General features: G+C 41.0%; 1 long non-coding RNA gene and 1 pseudogene across 2 annotated transcripts in view; both read right to left on the reverse strand.

Moving 5' to 3' along the window:
• The window catches only part of LOC123592839, a 223,201-nt gene that overhangs the window by 92,755 nt on the left and 110,918 nt on the right, over nucleotides 1-19,528 (reverse strand). The window lies entirely within an intron of this gene.
• LOC123593893 lies at nucleotides 11,498-11,591 on the reverse strand (annotated as a pseudogene).

The raw sequence follows: 19,528 nt of genomic DNA on the forward strand, positions 1-19,528 counted from the left end.
GAGCTCCGGTCACGATCTCGCGGTCCGTGAGTTCGAGCCCCGCGTCGGGCTCTGTGCTGACAGCTCAGAGCCTGGAGCCTGTTTCAGATTCTGTGTCTCCCTCTCTCTCTGACCCTCCCCCATTCATGCTCTGTCTCAAAAATACGTAAACGTAAAATAAAATAAAATAAAATAAAATAAAATAAAACAAGCTTACCACCACATGTATGACTAAATTGAAAAGCTTCATATAAGTAGCAGTAGCTTCCGTGCTGGGATTGGCTGGGTGAAATAAATAGATGACTATAAAAAAGAGACCTGAAATACATGGCCCTTAGCCAAGGGCAGCCTTTGGACTATTAACTATTCTTGAAAAAATCACAAGACTATTTTACTTCCATTTAAATGTGATTTATTAATGAAGAAATAACCTAGAAAAGAGGTAAATCAATCATTTTTAAAAAATCAGTCTTCCTCTGACCTTCCTCATATATTACTAGGAATGTTGAACCACTTATTGGTGGATTTCTACTATCAGTATGGCAATAAATAAGGTATATCCAACATAAAATTCATTCTGAAAACTGGGACCAAACTCATTTATTTGAATATTAATAAGTATTTAGAAAATATTTTAATAAGAAGCAACTATAAGCCTAGTTGTCATTTCCTGTGTAAATCCTTTCTGGATTTTTTTTTTTTTTTTTTTTTTTTTTGGCTAGTGTGGTTTTTATTATTTTTTAAAATCATGTTAAATGCATGCCATTTGTAACATGTATGGATAAAAATCAGTAATTTTATTTTGTTTGTTTGTTTTTTTAAGTTTATTTATTTGAGAGAGACAGAGAGACAGTGAGAGTGGGGAAGAGGCAGAGAGAGGGAGAGAGAGAATCACAAGCAAGCCCCGTACTGCCAGCACAGAGCCTGACTCAGGGCTCAAACTCATGAAATTAAGATCAAGACCTGAGCTGAAGAACCCAAGAGTTGGATGCCTAACTGACTGAGCCACCCGGGTGCCCCTAAAACCAGTAATTTAAAAGTAGACTAATTATCATCAGATTAAGATATATACTTGGAATCTGATACACAGAGGCTAAATTACCCTGTGTCAACAAAAAGTAAATTAGAGACCTAAAATGATATTCTAATTTTCAGTCCAACTGGTCCCCACTAGGTCACAAATAAATCTTAAATAATAGGACAAGTGCAAACTAATAGTAAATATTAGTAAACGAAGCAGGACAAGTTGATGATATTGGTGCCAAAGAGATCAACACCGTTACTCCAGCCTAAATTATCACCACTTCTTTTTCTGTATTTTAGCAGCTTGGACAATCTTAGAAAAAGCAAATGCAGAAATAATCTGCTAACAAAATGGCATTTAAAGAAAAGGGTGGCAAATTTTCATTGATAATGGCCATTGTTCTTTAAATGACAGATACCCTCAGATATAGCCATCCTAAACTGAGGAATACGTTGTCTTTTCCTTAGGAAGTTGGGCTGTTGCCTCTAGGAGGTGCTCTAGTTAATTTCCTGTGACACTGGGGCTTCAGAAGCAGCTCCTTTTCATGAAGTGGCTGCCATACTTGAAAAGGGCCAAGAGGAAAGACTCAGGCAAAGGGGATCTGGGAAGGATTCAGAAGCTTATCTTTTCAATGAAATAAAATAATTATTTCCTTGATTTTTTTTTCATAATAAGTACCTCAGGAAGTATGGGCTCCTGGCATATCTGCCCTTTCTTTTCCCCCCCCTCATTTCAGCAGCCTTAATAATTTAAAAAAAGAGAGACAGAGAGGTCAAAAATGATCAAAACTCATCTTTGGTTCTAGGAACTCTAACAGTAGGCTTTACCAATGAGCTGTGATTTCCAATTCTACCTTCAAACTATTAATTTACCATCTCCTCGTTTCTGGTCACCACTACTACCACCCTACAGATAAAGTAAAAAGAAAAAAATTTTCCTTTTTCTGAAGGGGGAACTTCAGTCACGTGATAACACTGTCAGCTTACTGAGAAAAAACACCCCTTTCTCCATGCATTTAAGAAATGAATTTAATTTTTTTCAAATACTCATCACTTTGGCTGCTGGGACAAAGGGTCGGGCTGCAGTGAAGTGCCAAGTAAGCCCTCACGTAGAAAACACCTGCTTTACCGCTGCATCTGGGAACCATCCTTGGCTCTAATGGAATATTTATGGGCTGTGATGGCAAGAGAGCAACACAGGGCAGGGAAAACAGCGACCAGCAAAAGAGGGGTTAACAAAAACCTCCTTCACTATATTGTAGGAGTTGCGTCTGTGCAACCTTCAACCTCTGCCAGTTTTATTTGCATTTAGGAGATGGTGTCCTGTTATGAGGAAGTGTGACCCCAAGACCTTTCACTTGACCTCTCTCTGCTAATTCTAGCAATGTGCAATAAGACTTTCCACCAAGGGGCAGCCAAAGGTGGAACGGCCAACTAGAAATTTCATTTCCCAACCAAGGGAACATTTCAATTTCTAGGAAATCAATTGAGCTTCTATTAAAAACAATGACACATCTATGTGCTTTCCACAAATAGGTTGCTTCTTGTTGGAAGGCAGGAAGCTATCCTCCCCGGAGCCTCTAGATGAGCCCTGATTTATCCCTTCTGCACCAAGAATCATGTGAGCTGAAAGGTCAGGCAGTTAAAGATTTATGCTTTGTTTTATAAGATTGCTCAGAGAGAGACTCTTTTCCCTCTCTTGTTTATTTTTTATCCTCCCCAGCCTGTCGTCCATTTTTCTGCCCAAACTAGACCATAGAGAGGGAAATGGGAAAATGTCCTGTACAATGAGCCCAGGAATTCGCCATGTCCCCAGATGGCAGGATATGTGAACCAATGAGGCTAGCCTCCCGTGGCTAGCCACCACAACCCACCCAGAAGGGGGTACATGCATCACTGTGCCTTGTAAATCTTTTTTAACCTCAGTTCTGAACTGGGATTTATTTGTTTTTCTAGGCAGATAGATCTGGCTCTCTCTGGGCCCTACAAAATGATCTGTCACTGTCTACCCTGACAGTCTGTAATAAAGTCAGCTTGCAAGGTCTAGCAAATGGATGCCGTATCTTAGATCATGTTAGGTTTTTTTCATTTATTAGATTCCCATCTTAGGCCACCCAGACATTGGTCTTTAAAGCACACATCTCCATCTCCTACCCTGGGATATCTGTCTGAGCAGGGCATTATACAGGACAAGGGCTATGTGTGTTTATCATTTGCTTTCTGGGTATTCTCATTAATGCCTATTATTATGGACATGGTAATATTTAGGGAAACAACTAGTCCATAAACTGACAGCTGAGAACCAGGAAAAAATTCTTCAGAGGCTAAAAATTTGGAACCAGTGTGTTAACCTTATCAAACTCATTTGTTTCTCTCCAAATCTGTGTCTGATCTTTTTTCCTGTTTTATCTAACAATATCATCATGACCCCGTGAACAGAGCTAGAAATCCATCAGTGTGCTTTGACTACTTTTCCCCCTTTATCTTCCTATCCAGTTGTCTCCATATATTACTGATTGGGTCTGGAAATGGCCCCTGCATCACTGCAGCCCTCTGTCATCTCTCATTTGGATTATTTTGATAACCTTGGATCTGACCTCCCTGACTCTGGTCCTTTCCTATTATAGTCTATATCCCTCCTGCACAGCCCATGAATCCCAACACATCACACTCCTCTCTAAAACCATCGATGCCTAACCACCCCCCCTTTTTTTTTTCTAATACAAAGTCCAAAATGCTTAGGACGGCATCCCTTCACTCTCTAGACTCACTTGTTGCCATTCCCTTCACTCACACTCGTGGGCTTGCTCTAGTGCCCCTGCGTCCACCATGACCTTCCACATCTCCACGCATCTATTTCAAAAGTTCCCTCCATCTGGAATGTCCATCCCCCTTCCTTAACTCAGAAAAACAAACATACAAATAACAATTGGATTTAAGCATCTATTTCAAATGTCATCTTCATGAAGCACCCATTCCCCAATGCCTTCAAGAAGAATTAATCTGTCCTGTCCTCTTTCTTCTGGCACTGCCTCTTTATTCATCTGCTAGGGAAGTACATATACCTCTGCTTTACAGAAACTTGCAAGTGTTTCTTATTTTGCCCATGGAAGACCAAGAAAGCACTGTCTGAAGTCAGAGTGTATCCCTTTCACATCTCTACCCCTAGTAACGGACCCAAGCGTTTAGCCATTGAGGCTAGAATACTCCGATCAGCTGAAGGAACAGGACAAATAATTTAATTAATAATCTGAAAATATTGGCTTTACAAAAGATTGCTTGAGAAGAATTACATAGATACCGTCTATGTATTTTCTGAAGGCTTATAATCTATAGTATTAAAGTCTATAGTAATTCTACAGCTTAAAATCTATAGTATTTTCTAAAGGCTTATAATCTCAATCACATTCAGGCACTTAAGTTTCTATTGAAGTGGGTTCCTCTCTACAATTTTTGTTCTTGCTTTATAATCTCACAATATTTAAATATTATAATATCAGGGGTGCCTGGGTGGCTCAGTCAGTTCCGCGTCAGACTCTTGATTTCAGCTCAGGTCATGATCTCACAGCCATGAGATCAAACCCGGCATCGGGCTCTGCACTGACAACATGGAGCCTACTTGGGATTCTCTCTCTCCCTCTATCTCTGCCCTTGCTCTTGTGTACTCTTTCTCAAAATAAATAAGCATTGAAAAAAAAAAAAACTTTAAATATCATAATATCAAATTTTAAGTCCTGAGACTTGCAGTGACCTTATAGAGGTCAGCTTTTGATTTTTTTGGACTTTCTCTAGGTAAGTACTCTGAGATTTTTAAGGCATTTACCACTCTCTAATTGTGTACACTCTGCTGAGGCTGTTAAACACAGTTCTGGATGTTACTTTATTACTTTTTCCAAGAGCCTTTAAATTTTTTTTTGCATAGATAACACATTCCAAAAGTCTTGCTCTCTCCCCTCTCTCCACCCAACGCATTACCACCACCCCATTTCTTTTGCTTCCCTTAACTTCTTGTTTTCTATATTCTTCTAGTGTATTTCATATAAATACAAGCAAATATGGATATATAGTCTTACTTTTCCACCTTTCCCACATAAAGGTATGAGTTCGTCTAGGTCCTCTGAAAAGCTGTTGCCCAGACAAGATTAAACTTAAGAATAATCCCCATAGTTAAGAGATTCTCTCTTCCCCTCTCTCTCAGCCCCTCCCCTGCTTGCTCCTGCTCTCTCTCTTTCTCTCTCTCTCTCTCAAAATAAATGAACTTAAAAAAAAAATTGTTTTTTGTTTCCAATCGACTCATCACCTAAGAAATCAACCTAAGTAGTTTGGTGTATATTTTATTATTAATAATGTAAATGATGGCTGGCAGAATCTACCCCAAAATATGCCTCTTTGGCCTAAGAATTATTTTGAGCTGGTTATTTTAAGAAACAGCAGATCCAGAAAAAGCTCTGAAAACAGAATGTAAGTTATCCTTTTGTAAGGGAAATTTACATTTATAAAGAGAATCTCCATTTATAAAGGATGTCTCCCTCTCTGAACTAAAAAGAAAAGGATGGCTGTAAATCAGAAGAGAATCTTATCAATGGGAAAAGGCTCAAACTTACATCTGCATAACAAACCTTATCCCTGTTTACCAGGCTTTTCCTGGTCACCTTCCCAGCTGCCCTCCCCCAAACTCTTTTCCTTTTGTCTTTCTCAGAAGATGGTATTAAACTTGAATTGGAAGAGTTACTACTCATTTTTCCCTGGGTATCTTTCAGGTATACACAACATATACATGTTAATAAACATGTTTGTTTTTCTTTCCTGAATGTGTTTCTTGTAATAGGAGTCCTATTCTAACCAAGAATTTAGAAATCAAGGGGGGAGGGGGATTGCTTTTTACTCCCCTTCATCATACCTGCCAGTCCTACAAGGTTTATTGACTCACCTACCCTTTCTTTTCCCTGTTTGTTTGTTTTTTTTTTTTTTTCCTTTTTTCCCAATGCAGCACTGGTGTCAGAGAAAATAAAGCAGTGTGAATACACAATACATTTCATTTACTTATAAAACCTATACACAAATTAGAAAAAGATATACACAAATTAGAAAAAGATATAATCATTTTCTTGTACCCACCAAATTCTAGAGTATGTGGGCTCAGGAAAATCCCTTGTACCATTACGTAAGTCTATCCCATTTTGCCCTCTTCTCTATCACAGCAGACATTCCTCCCACACTTCTCAGACTTCTAAGGAAACGTCTAAAACACATGTTATTTTATGCCTGATAACATGTACTTTATTTGCATAAACATTTCTTAGTAAAATTATTATGAAGAGTGGCCCCTGTTGTCAGAGAAACCAAGAAAAAAATATCTAGTATTCCATTTTTTCAAACTGTAGTCATTTTCTGTGCTTTTACTCTTGTGGTTACAAGACAACATCCTTCTGCAACATGGAGCTTCTTATCTTGTCCTTCTCTAGGATTTCTTGTTGGCCTATAAGTGTTCCCCTGAATTCACCAACATAAATGCAATATATTTCTAAACTAAATTGATGACATTTACCTTCCTTTGAAACTGACTTGCCTTCTGATCTAACTGCCCAACATAGGTCACTATGTTTACAATACTAAATTCTAATATGAGCCAACTTCAGTTCAAATCCAGGTGCTATTACAAACTTGAAGTGTGACTGTGGGGATGGTACGGAACCTGGTCTGGATCACCCGGCGAAAGAACCAAGTGGCACTCGGAGATCTTGGAAGGCAGGAGGTTTATTTCACACCAGCAGGCTCAGAGGAGATCACTCTCCAGAGGTCTGAGTCCTGAGCATTAAATAGAGGGAACAATTTATTGTCTGTTACTTCCACATTTCCACATTAGCAGTAATTTGGCACCTGCGGCAAGCGGGGTAGGAAGAAGAACCCCAAAGGGGAGTCTTCAGTGGGGGACTGGAATTTCCCTATTAGTCCTGTCAGCCATCTTGTAACAGATTTTTCCCTATCAGGGAAAATGTTAAAATCCTCTCTAAATTAGTTTCTCATCTGTAAAATGAGTCTAGTAAGCATATTAGTTGGGGTGCCTGGGTGGCTGAGTTGATTAAGCCACCAACTCTTGATTTCGGCTCAGGTCGTGATCTCATGGTGGTAGAATTGAGCCCCACATTGATCTCTGCCCTGGGTGTGGACCCTGCTTGGGACTCTCTCTCCCCACCCCACTCTGCCCCTCCCCAGCTTGCTTGCATGCTTTGTCTCTCTCTCTCTCTCTCTCTCTCAAAAAAAAAATTGTATTAGCTTCATACAAATGTTTTGAGGATTAAATGAGATGATACCTATAAAGCTCATAACATTTTGCCTGAGACATAATTAGCCCTCAGTGACAGTTAACAATTTGATGATGGGGAGGGAGGGGGAAGAGGAGGGGGACCAGAAGAAGGAGGTGGAGGATACTGTTAATGATTGTGGTGATAATGTCCTTATTTTAATGTGAATAGAGAAAGGATAGTCTGTTCTGTACTGAACATATTCTCTTTCGAGGTCACCTCTATGCCATGAAAAATGACAACACTTAAGGAAAAGCAGAGAGCAATAAAAGAAGTCATCTTCTCATATCTGAAGCAGATATCACAGTCTTATTAAAAATTTCCCACAGTAAGGAGGATGATGCTATGATGACGGGAGATTTTCTCTAAAGTGAATGTCGGCATCCTAAACCAAGTCAGAACTTTCAGTCTACTCTAGAGCATCTTTTAACATTCCCAATCCTTGTCTTTGACATAGTGTTTCTATGTTCATGTTTACATGTTGGTGCTCTACTCCACTGTGCTCTAAGAATAAAACATACGTATAAAAATGATGGCTGGCAGCCCGACTTCAAACATTGTTTTCAAGGTCCAGAGATCCAATTTCAAATTAATTGTCGTGCACAGTAAGAGGGGTCCCAAGGCCTATATCATCCAATCTTTGCCACTCACTTCCTGTGTGAACTTGAACACATTCCTTAACTTTAGGGGATCTCAGCATTTCTAAATAAGTTGGACGTAATTGTAGAGCCCACTTTTAGGCAATTAACTTGAACAGAGGAAACCTGAGAAAGGTGGAAGGGCCCACAGTAACTCTCTGTCCAAATACACACAGGCACATTAGGCGACCTACCTCAAAATATCCAATGGGTTGGACACAAGTACCAAGAAAGTAAAATTCCGTAGTTCCCATACCTCCTCACCTTCCCCCTTTAACTACAGCCCCCCACCCACCTCAAAGCAGCCAGCCTCTGCTCTGCTGTCCAGCCAGCTGCTCCCTTGCTGAGTATTCAATAAACTTCTATCTCCTTTGTTCGGCCTTGGGTGAATTCTTTCTCTGCCCATGCCACTGGCTTCCACCCTATCTGGTCATCCCACATTTGGTGCCCCCCCCCCAATCCAAGAAGGAGATCCCACAGTAATTTGGCTTGTAAATGCTTCTTTCAGTGCTATGCTTAAATCAAAAGATTGGTTGTGGTTCCTACTTTAAGGTGGCTTTGTTATTGTTAGTCTTCTTACAAAAAGTTGAGAGCCCTGCCTTGTTCTCGAATTAGCTCCTAAGACTGTAATATTTAAAAAGACCCACCCAGGGGCACCTGAGTAGCTCAGTTGGTTAAGCATCAGACTTTGGCTGAGGTCATGATCTCACAGTTCATGGGTTCGAGCCCCAGGTCGGGCTCTGTGCTGAGAGCACAGCAGCTCAGAGCCTGCCTGGAGGCTGCTTCAGATTGTGTCTCCCTCTCTCTCCACCCCTCCCCAGCTTGTACTCTGTCTCTCTCCCTCTCTCAGAAATAAATAAACATTAAAAAAAATTTTTTTAAAGACCCGCCCATAAGAACTCTAGCTATAATTGTGAGCACAGCATTATGCAAAAACTTGTCATATCCCTAAATTGTACATCTGAAACTAAGGTAACATTGTGTGTCAACTCTACTCAAATAAAAAAAAATAAATAAACATAAATAAATTTTAAAAAATCAAAAAGAACTATTATTCATCCAGGTGAAGGAAGTAACCTGCTTAAAATCAACTGTGGTGTAGGCAACTGATGCATCAGTAGAAAAACAGACCAATAAATTGAGGTGTTTCTTCCCTTTCTGATGAAAGAAACTTACAAGATGTCCACATCCTCTGAATGCCGTCCTACAAACTGGTGTGAAGATCAGATGTAGAATCAGCATAACTGGAAAGAGGAAGCATGAAGGAAAGGAAAGGAAAAGTGATGCAGGGGGTAAAAGGTAGAAAAACCTGAAAACAAAATAATCTTTTTCTTGCCACTCAAAGTGTGGTCCTTGGACCACATATTGGCATCATCTGACAGCTGGTTTGAACTGTGGAATCTCAGATGTACTGCTGATCTATTGTACGGATAGTGGCAGTGCACAGATCCTTTGCATCTGCCAGTGTGCCCATCCTTTAGCGCTCCAAGTGCTAGCTGATAACAACTCACAGCTGACCCTTCATCTAGTATATTATCCTTGGCCGAATGGGAGCTTCCTCACTTGGAAAGCTACACGGTACCCACCCAACAAACATCAGGCAATAATTGACTGGTACTAAGGGATGAAAGACTGGTTCTTGATCTTAGGGTGAGGTTATTTGTTGCCACATGTGTTCCAAAGCTTCCCCTGGGTTCAAAGACTACAGCTAAGTCTTTGATTGAGACCACATTCATGATTAGCTTTTACGCCTGGCTCTATCAGGCACTCTTCACTTCTTTTCTCCTGCGAATACTCCTCTAGTGAGTTACTTGAATAAGAATCCCCATCTCAGGCTCCACTTTTAAGAAACTCAACCTCAGGTGCTTTGTATCAGAAATATATCTGAGAAGCAGAGGCTAAGGATAGACCTTTCTAGTTGGATCTAACGTGCCAGCTGGATCACAGGTGGTAGGTGATGGACTGATATAGTCTCTGGGAAGCCGTAGCAGGCAACTACTAAGACTTCCCTGTGAGGAGAAGGGGATGGGATGCAGATGGAGGGAATGCACTGCCTGGTACAATTTCCCAGGCGCTGGAGAGATATGGGGAAATAGCAACTGCAAAGACTGTGAAATTGAGTGGCTGTTGCTAAGTAGCATTGATTTAGTGAAGAAAGAAAATGACAGGTTCAGACCTCTTAATAATTCAAAGTAAAGTGTGAGTGTCAGAGGCCTCTGTGGTAGCATTCGAAAAGATTCTCATCACCTGAAGCCAGAGGGTGGAAACAGCTGAAGATTAGACAGAGAAGTTAAGTATAATATTGGCAGAGCTTTAGAGAATTCTAGGCCTAGGCAAATCTCCTATACCAGTACAGCACCCAGAGAGGGAAAGAGTGGAACTCTGAGATTTGAGATGAAGACATGTAGGTAGATGAACCAGTGAACTTCGTATCCTTAATCTCTGTGAGCCCACCAGGCCAGCAGGAGTGGCCTACTTCTTTTGGAAGAGAGATAACCCACCTCGTTTAAGACTCTGCAGAGGCCTCAAATGAGGTAGGTGCCAAACAAGACAACAAATAACCTCCTTAGGATCTGCTCTCTTAAAGTCCACCTGGACTTTAAATGTGATCAGGCCCTTAAATATGATCAAACCTCGGCATAGCCAGCCTGGAGAAGTGCTGGATGTGTCAGGGACTAGGAGGGATTATACATCAAAGTTGCTACAGGACATGGGTAACATGTGCTGGCAGGAACCGGGAAAATATGTCTGGAAGTGAATCTTGAAGATGCCAGATCAAGAAGGTGGCATATAAAGCTAGATGAAGGAAGATTTACCATATGAGGGAACTCGCTAGTGAAACAGGATTTATTTAACTCCCTGGCAAGAACTCTAAGTGATGGTTCTACAGGCTTGGAAAAAATGACAGCTGGCATTAAATTAGAGAGGCTCTGGAAAACGGTGAGAAAGAGCTCAGAAGGCTTAGAGAGCTAAGTATGCTAGAATGGATCTATTATATACAACTGGAAAACCTACCAGCTGGTCATTTCCTTTAAGAGGGCCTGGAGAGCACTCCACTTATTAAAGCAATAAGGAATGAACTAGGGAGGAACATCACTGCAATGCTCAGTAATGCCTGTCTTCTGTGGGCTGAATTAGTAGCTGTTACAGAACTGAGTTCCCTAGAAGCAAAGGGGATGATAGGATCTTGGAATAGCATGGTTAGCAAGGTCTGAATGGCAGCCAAGAGGGGTCTGACTTAATATGGTCTTAGAGATGCCTTGAAATACGTGGTGTTCCTAGAGGCAAGATCAATAAGCCAACTTCCCAGGGTACTGTCAAATCTATATCTAAATATCTATATCTATATCTATATCTATATCTATATCTATATCTATATCTATATCTATCAGAAAAATTAGGAATAGATGAGTAGAAGGCAACACTCCCCAGTGGAAAGTCACAAACTTTTGCCCAGTTTCCACACTGGAGTCAACTCCCAGATGCAGGACCCACTGACTGAAGGAGCATCCAGGTCCAGATGATGAAGGGATCTCTGACACTGCAGCAGGTAAAGACATGAATCTGCATGTCATCTGCACGCAGGGGTCATGCTAATCTTCTCTGTATCTTTCCAATTCTGTATACGTGCTGCTGAAGCTTACACCAGCAATTACATACAACAGTGATTCTTCCATCCTTCTCAAGTGGGACCTATAGCCATTTACTTGGGTAATGGCACACTTGGAAAGGGGAATGTCCAGATTTTTCAAGGTTTGTCAAATACAGCATCCAAGTTCAACCTGATACCAGGAGATCCATGTGCCGTCTTGCTTTCCTCTGCATTACAGTAGGGGTATAAGGAGTTCAGTTAGTAAAGGTAATAAATGGAGTTCCGACCCAGGTCTATCCCACAGGAGGGGTTATTGTCTCTACGGACCTGCTTGGTTGTCACGTCCTTGCTCCCCAAATGGGTAATTCAAGTGCACATATTTAGCAGTTAGCAGAAATTTCACATGGGTTCCTTGACCTATAGATTAGGAATGTTTGTAGTAAGAAAGCAAAGTAGTAGCCCTTGAAATTACCCCCACCCGCCCCAGAAATTAGAGTAAACAAAAACACATGGGATACACATTCACGGTCCTATCCCAAGGTTGTGCTAATTTTCACGACCTCTGGCATACAATAGATTGAAGGGACCTGGATTGTGTAGGAAAGGGGAACTATTTTCCTTCTACCTATCTGAGGTTCCCTGTCTGGGGCTCTAAATTCGCCTGACAAAAGACAGATGAACAAGAGAAAAACAGAACTTTATTAACTTGTGCACTGCGCATGTACTTGGGAGCACTCAGAGATGAGTAACTCAAAGGGGTGGTTAGAATGTGGGTTTATATAACATCTTAACAAAAGAGCAATATATTTTTAGAGATGTACAAGACAAAGGTAAGAGACTTTGAGTTCCAGGGGCAGCATTCTGTGGGAAGGCAAAAAAAATGGGGAAACTAAAGGTAGATAAGGGCTATTTGCAAGGTTTGTTATATAGATTCCTTTGGTTTCCTCTCTGGGCCGATAAGGACCTGGTTATCTCTGGTGGTTAACTTCTGTCCTTCCTGGTAGAGAAGGAAAGGGAAACACCTTTATAAATTTGTATCCTGCCTCTAAGCGAATAAGGGGAGGGCAAAGAGATACTCTTATATTTACTTCTTTTCAACTGCCGTCAGCTCAAAATAAGCCTATGCCAAAGTGGCATATTTTGAGATGGCATATTTTGCTAACCTTCAACTTTCTGGATATTTTGGAGAGAATTTACATCATGTCAATCGAAGCTGATGAGCAAGAAGTGGCAAATAGTATGGATGCCTTAGACATGCATATCCAGTCCAGAGAGTGGGGAAATACATCATGTTTCCTACCACAAAGAATGAAACCCAACCTTTGATAGGTTCCTTTGGGTTTTGCAGGCAGTATATTCTGCATTAGGAATACAGAAACTACCAATTCACCATATTGATTTAAAGGCTATTATCAACTTCTGTTAAGGTCCAGAAAAAAATAGTTCTCTGTAGTACTTCAGGTTTTGGTTCTGAAGTGCTGACATTTTATTTCTATGGCTCAGCAGACTCCATGATACTAGACAGATCGTGGTAGAGAAAGACATTGTGTAGGACTCTGGGAAGACCCAACAGGATGGCCACAGCAGAAACTCCTAGGATTTGGAAGAAAGTCGATGTCATGTCACATGTAGCAGAAAAACTATAGTCCATTCAAAAAATAGGCCTTGGGATAATACTAGATCTTTTAGAAACTGCACAAGGGCTGATAGAGTGTCTGATCTACCAACACATCTCAGACAAACACATTTTACCTAAGAAGGTGTAACAGCAAACACTATGGTTATAAGTTTCACCCAAAATATGACCAGGGGTGCCTGGGTGGCTCAGTCGGTTGAGCATCCGACTTCAGCTCAGGTCATGATCTTACGTTTAGTGAGTTCAAGCCCCACATCAGGCTCTGTGCTGACAGCTCAGAGCCTGCAGCCTGATTCAGATTCTGCCTCCTTCTCTCTCTGCCCCTTCCCCACTCACACTGTCTCTCTGTCTCTGTCTCTGTCTCTCTCTCTCTCTCAATAATGGATAAACATTAAAAAAAAAATTTTTTTAAATATGACCAAACCCTGAAGAAGCTGTGCTTAAAAGGCATAAACTTAATATAGGTATCACTTGATGAGAAGTACAAGGAATGGATAGTAAAGAATGCTGTGGTCCCCCACGCAGATGTCTTCTATTATGCAGTATACATGTGCACATTGGCTTATAAGAACTCATGGCTGCTCCCATCTCCAGAGAATTGCCTTTGTCCCAACAGGAGTGTCCAAACATTAGTGGGACTAATGATGTATATAGGACACCCTAAATTGCACCAACAGCACAAACATTTGGCAGACATACACGATTCCTCAAGATATTTGCAAAGTTATGTGCTAAAATGATTACTGGCAAAGACTAATCCATCAGAATTATAAGTATATATCACCAAGTGCTCACTTTTGCTTCAGGGAAATGACATATCTCAGAGAATGTATCCATTTTCCCTGTTTTATAATTGCTGGCACACACCTAAGTGGCTATACGTCTTCCATTTGTCCTTTAATGGATGGCAACGTTTTGATCTTCTTTCGTTTGTTGAGTGATACCTTTTTTGCCACCTATTACTGCATTTCCAGATAATAATAACTTAAAAAAAAAGTGAAGAAAAGAAACAAAAACAAAAGCAAGTATCAACAGAGTAAAAACTACATTTTCGAGGGGAAAACTGAGAGTTGTAGTATACCATCTCAGAGGGCTCATCAAAGCACAAGAGCTGGGTAGAGTGTTGAATGCCAACCATTAAGAGCTTGTATGTCAAGCAGTATCTTCCAGTGGAAGACTTTGAGGTGACAGAATATTTTGATTAAGGATGACTGGCAGGGGCGCCTGGGTGGCTCAGTCGGTTAAGCATCCTACTTCGGCTCAGGTCATGATCTTGCAGTTTGTGAGAGTTCAAGCCCTGCAGTGGGCTCTGTGCTGACAGCTCAGAGCCTGGAGTCTGCTTTGGATTCTGTGTCTCCCTCTCTCTCTCTGCTCCTCCCTCCGCTTGCACTCTTTCTCTCTCTCTCTTTCTCAAACATAAAGATGACTGGAAGACATGAAAAAAAAATCAATAATACTTATAAAAGATGGTTAGTTTCAGTAGCACACACATTAAGGAGCTAGTAAGGGAGAAGCTCATACAGTAAGAGAAATAAGGAATTTAATAAAATTAACACACCTTACTTCCTTCTTAGGAAAGTTCTTCTAGAACTCTAGAGTTCTTCTAGAAGAAGGTTAGGAAACTGTAGTGTTCTTCCTGAATTATTATTGCAGCGGCCTATAAATATTCTATTGGTCTAAATTGGGCACGTTCTAATGTCCATCTGTTACCCAGATAAATGATGTAGTCCCCAGTTAATACTAATTGCAAAATCACTACATAGGAAAATGGTCTGAATGATTGCAGAGAGAATAGAGTCAGCACCTATGGCTTTTGTTTACCTGGAGAAGGCTGGTGACAGGCACAAAGAAAAAAAAAAAAAAGGAAAAAGGAAAAAATAAATAAGCTTTATCTGCAGTCAAGGGGAACAATTAGAGTAGACCTAGTGAGAAACTGCACTAAACACGCTTCTTCCTGCAGGTGCCTGAGCCCCAGAAGAATTCTCTTGTCTCTCTCTTTCTCCCACCTCCCTCTTCTTTTTCTCCTAGACACATACACACGTGCACACACAATTTTATAATCTGATGTTTTTCATTCAAAAGACGTGCATCGATGTCTAAGTAGAATTACTTAATGCTTTACTCTGGCTTTGAGTTGCACCTATGAATCCATCCTATGCTAATCAACCTAATCCATGGTAATGACCCCAAGTTTCTAACAGCTAGACTCCCTATGCTAAATCTTCTGCATTGTTTTTTATAACCTAAGACCCATATTGGTTGTTTGGCAAAATAAGGTAGCCCTTGTAGGGGAAGGGGAAACAGTTCTAAGGAATTTTGTAATGTAGTCAGATTGCTGTGTCGTTTTGGTGAGAAAAGTGGCAAACCAGAGAGTGAAGACTTTAGAGAAACTTGGTAGTGTAGGACTTAGCTAATTTTGGAAGACTGGTATGACGTATGGAGAGGCTGACATTTGATAAACACATTCCATGCTCCGTGCCAGTCACTTTACATTACGTAGGTTTTAGTTTTTATATTTTCTAGAAGAGATTACAGCTCAGAGAGGTTAAGTAACTTGTCCCAAACTCGTGGCTAGTACATGGTACATCCCTGGTTCAGTTCCAGAACTGTCCTTCTACACTATCATGCTGCCTAAGGAGAAGTCCCTCCCCAGGGAGGGAATGCCATGTATCACACACCGATGGTTCCACCAGATAATTAAGACAAGACAAAAAAGTGCAAATGGACCTATTCCCTATCATCTTCCGTCACAGTGAGCTGGGTTGTGGGCCTGGAGGGAAAGTCTAGAGGACGGGACAAGCTAGCTCTGTGCTATAGCTGCCAAAGGAAAGACCCCTGTGAAGAAAAGACTATTAACAATCTCAGCTCCATTAAATTTAAAGCAGCTGCTAACAGTAGGAGCCTTTACATTGTCAATTATATGAATTTTCCTATTACTATGTCATACCAAAGAGCAATTATAGTACATTCATCAAACACTGCTTCCGCTTCTCTGGTTCTGTCCATTAATGCCACAGTGGCAGGCCTTAGAAATCCTTGAAGACAAATCTAACATGCAGACTTTAATTGTTTCAAGGATTTGTGGTCAGAAACAACACTAGGTGAGTAGTAGGGGGTCAATTACACAATTAGATAGTGATAGGCAGGGACCAGCTGAACTCACACAACGCACAAAGTATTTATACATCAGTTCACTTTGCAAAGTGCTTTGACACCTACCATTGCACCTCGAGTTTGCTTCTATCCCATTAGCCGGTCTGAGAACTATTTAATTACCCTGCTTCTTGCACAGTTGAGGAAATGGGGACCAGAGAGTCTCTGCTGAATCAGAGCCTGAGGATGCCTGTGCACTTCTGTCCCTACTGAAGAAGCAGAGGAAGAACAAATGACCAGTCTTATCTCATCATGCCCCATAATGAAAACAAAGGAATATAATGAGGAAAATGGTCCTACAAAAAGACAGGAAAGAAGAGGAGAGCACGGAAAGGAGACAGAAAAAGTAGTAAGCATCAATCTTACTAAGGATGGCTCCAGATTGAGTTACCTTTACTTATTTTTTAATTGTAGAGAGAGAGCATGCACGAGCAGGGGAGAAGGGCAGAGGGAGAGAGAATCTTACGCAGGTTCCATGCCCAGTGCAGAGCCCAATGCAGGGCTCAATCCCACAAATCAATGCAGGGCTCGATTCCATGATCCCTGGAATCATGACCTAAGCTGAAATCATGAGTCAGACACTTAACCGACTGACCACCCAGGTGTTCCCAACTGAGTTACCTTTTTTTTTTTTAATGTTTATCTTTGAGAGCTATATATAGAGAGAGACAGAGTATGAATGGGGGAGGGATAGACAGAGAGGGAGACACAGAATTTGAAGCAGGCTCCAGGCTCCAAGCTGTCAGCACAGGGCCCGATGTGGGGCTCGAACTCATGAACCATGAGATCAACCGACTGAGCTACCCAGGCGCCCCAAGTTACCTTCATATCATTCCCCTTCAAGGTGTGGTATGTGCTGTTATAACCCCACAAAGACAGAAAGACAAGCTTCCAGAAAATGAGGGAGGTGAGGAGGAGGAAAAGATAATTAGTTCTTTGTAGTAAGAACTGATTTCAGAGAAAGCCTACCTACTCTCAAAAGGCAGGTTTCCCATGGTCTCAACAGCATCAGTTTTTGTTTGTTTGCTTGTTTTTACATAAATGTGATGTGCAACACTGTGTGAGTTTAAGGTGTACAGTGTGTAACTTTGATACATTTATGTACGTTTATATACTGGCATGGTTGCCAATGCAGTGATATTTATCACATTACATAATTATAGCACAGTAATTATCTATATCATTATAATGCACATTAGATCTTTAGGACTTATATGCTATTCATTACAAGTCGTACCCTTAAACACTACCACTTATCCCCCCATCCCCGGATAACCACGTTTTACTCTTTGTTTTTGGTTTTGCTTTGTTTAATTTTAGAAAGAGAGAGAGAGTGAGGAACAGGCAGAGAGAGAGGAGACAGAGAATGTCCATGCTGAGAGCACATGGGATCATGACCTAAGCTGAAATTAAGAGTTGGTGCTCAAGTGACTGAGCTACCCAGGTGCCCCGTTTTACTCTGCTTTTTACAGGTTTAACTTTTTTTAGATTCTACATATAGGTGATATCATAAGGTACTTGTCTTTCTCTGTCTGACTTGTCTTGCTTAGCATAATGGGCTCAGTAGTTTAGAAATCACCAGAGAAATGACCTCTGCACAAGATGGTTCCTTTCAGTTCTGTGCAATGAAGTGCTCATGGAGCACTTAAGTTCCAAATTCCTTTCTATGCACTTGGTAGACATTGAAATAAACAAGAAATGTTTCCTGCCCTTGGGAAATATGCCATTCCTGGAAGTAACCAAAACCTTGGTACATGATTCAATATGGCATTTTAAATGCCAGAGGTGAGCTCAGGTTGCCATGGGAGCACAAAGGAGGAAGAACATCTCGATTAGCCGGGAGGAATTCTCCCAGAGCTGTCTCACATGATAGGTAAGAGCCGATAGCCTCTTTAAAAAAAAAAAAAAAAAAGAAGGGCTTACCAAAGAAGGAATAGTGTAAGATACAGATTCTGCTCTCTCACTTGGCCAAGCACATTATGGAAGCAAACAGATATAAGCCAGTTTCGGTGAACGGATGCTTCTCATCAGGCCACACATAACTCAAAGAAACAGGATGCTTTGGCATAGTGGTCAGAGCACCCAGGATACAGGAGGGTGCCACACCGAACATTCCTCAGGCCCTGTGTCCTTTCTCTGGCTCCTCATATTCTCCCCATTTTCTCTTCTCTCTGCAGCTGCCCCAGTTTCCCCACTGTTACCTCAGCTTCCTGGAGACACACTGACCCCCTAACTCCTTGAAACAACTTGTGAAGAAATCTCTTAAAAATTCTCTTAATTCAAATGGGATAACCATTTCCAAGGAATTAATGATAAAAACAAACCTTAAACTTTAAAAACAATGACAGAATTTAGGATTATAAAACCAATTTACCAGGCTATCTATTACTGCATCACAAACTACCCCAAAACTTACATTACCTCAAATGACTTAAAATAACCACTCCATCCACTTACAATTTTATGAGTCAGTAATTCAGAATGAGTTTGGCTGGGTGACTGGTCTCTGATCCACATGGTATTAGCTGCTGGCTGGGACTGAAGGGTCCACTTTCAAGATGGCCTCTTTACTGTATATGGGAAACTCCAGGATTCTTTGACATTCCCTCCATCTCTCCCTCTCCCTCCCTCCCTCATTCTCTCTCCATGATGTCGTATTCTCTGGGACTCATTCATGTGGCCTGGGATTCTTTCAAAGTGATTGTTTCAGGGTAGTCTCCCTGCCTGGCAGCTGGCTTCCAAGAGAGCAACAACTTAGAAGATGCCAGTCCTCCTTCAAACAGCTGACACTGGAATGATATCATTTTGCCATTTGCTATTGGTCAAAGCAGTCGCAAACCATCCCATATTCAATAGATCTCTACTCTCAATGGAGGCAGTATCAAAGAATTTATGTCCATCCTTAATCTGCCACAGTAGCTCAAGAGAAATTTGGCCAAAATTTAGCTTCATTAAACTGTGAAGCATTTGGAGCAGCCACCCCCTGGATTCTTATTTCTCATCATGATGAAGAAAACAAAAAACAAAGCTTACATCCTAAATTCCTCCTCATAAGTAGATGTCATGCTTGCAACACTCTTAGTGTGGGCCCTGCAGAAAAAACAAGAAGATGGGCTGTCAGTTGCAAAAGAATTTACCCACAGTATCTATACCTGTTTGTCCCATTTGGACCTCCTGCGGCAGATGGAATATCGAGAGTAGA

This window comes from Leopardus geoffroyi, chromosome D4, assembly GCF_018350155.1.
Source record: "Leopardus geoffroyi isolate Oge1 chromosome D4, O.geoffroyi_Oge1_pat1.0, whole genome shotgun sequence".
Taxonomy (NCBI): Eukaryota; Metazoa; Chordata; class Mammalia; order Carnivora; family Felidae; genus Leopardus; species Leopardus geoffroyi.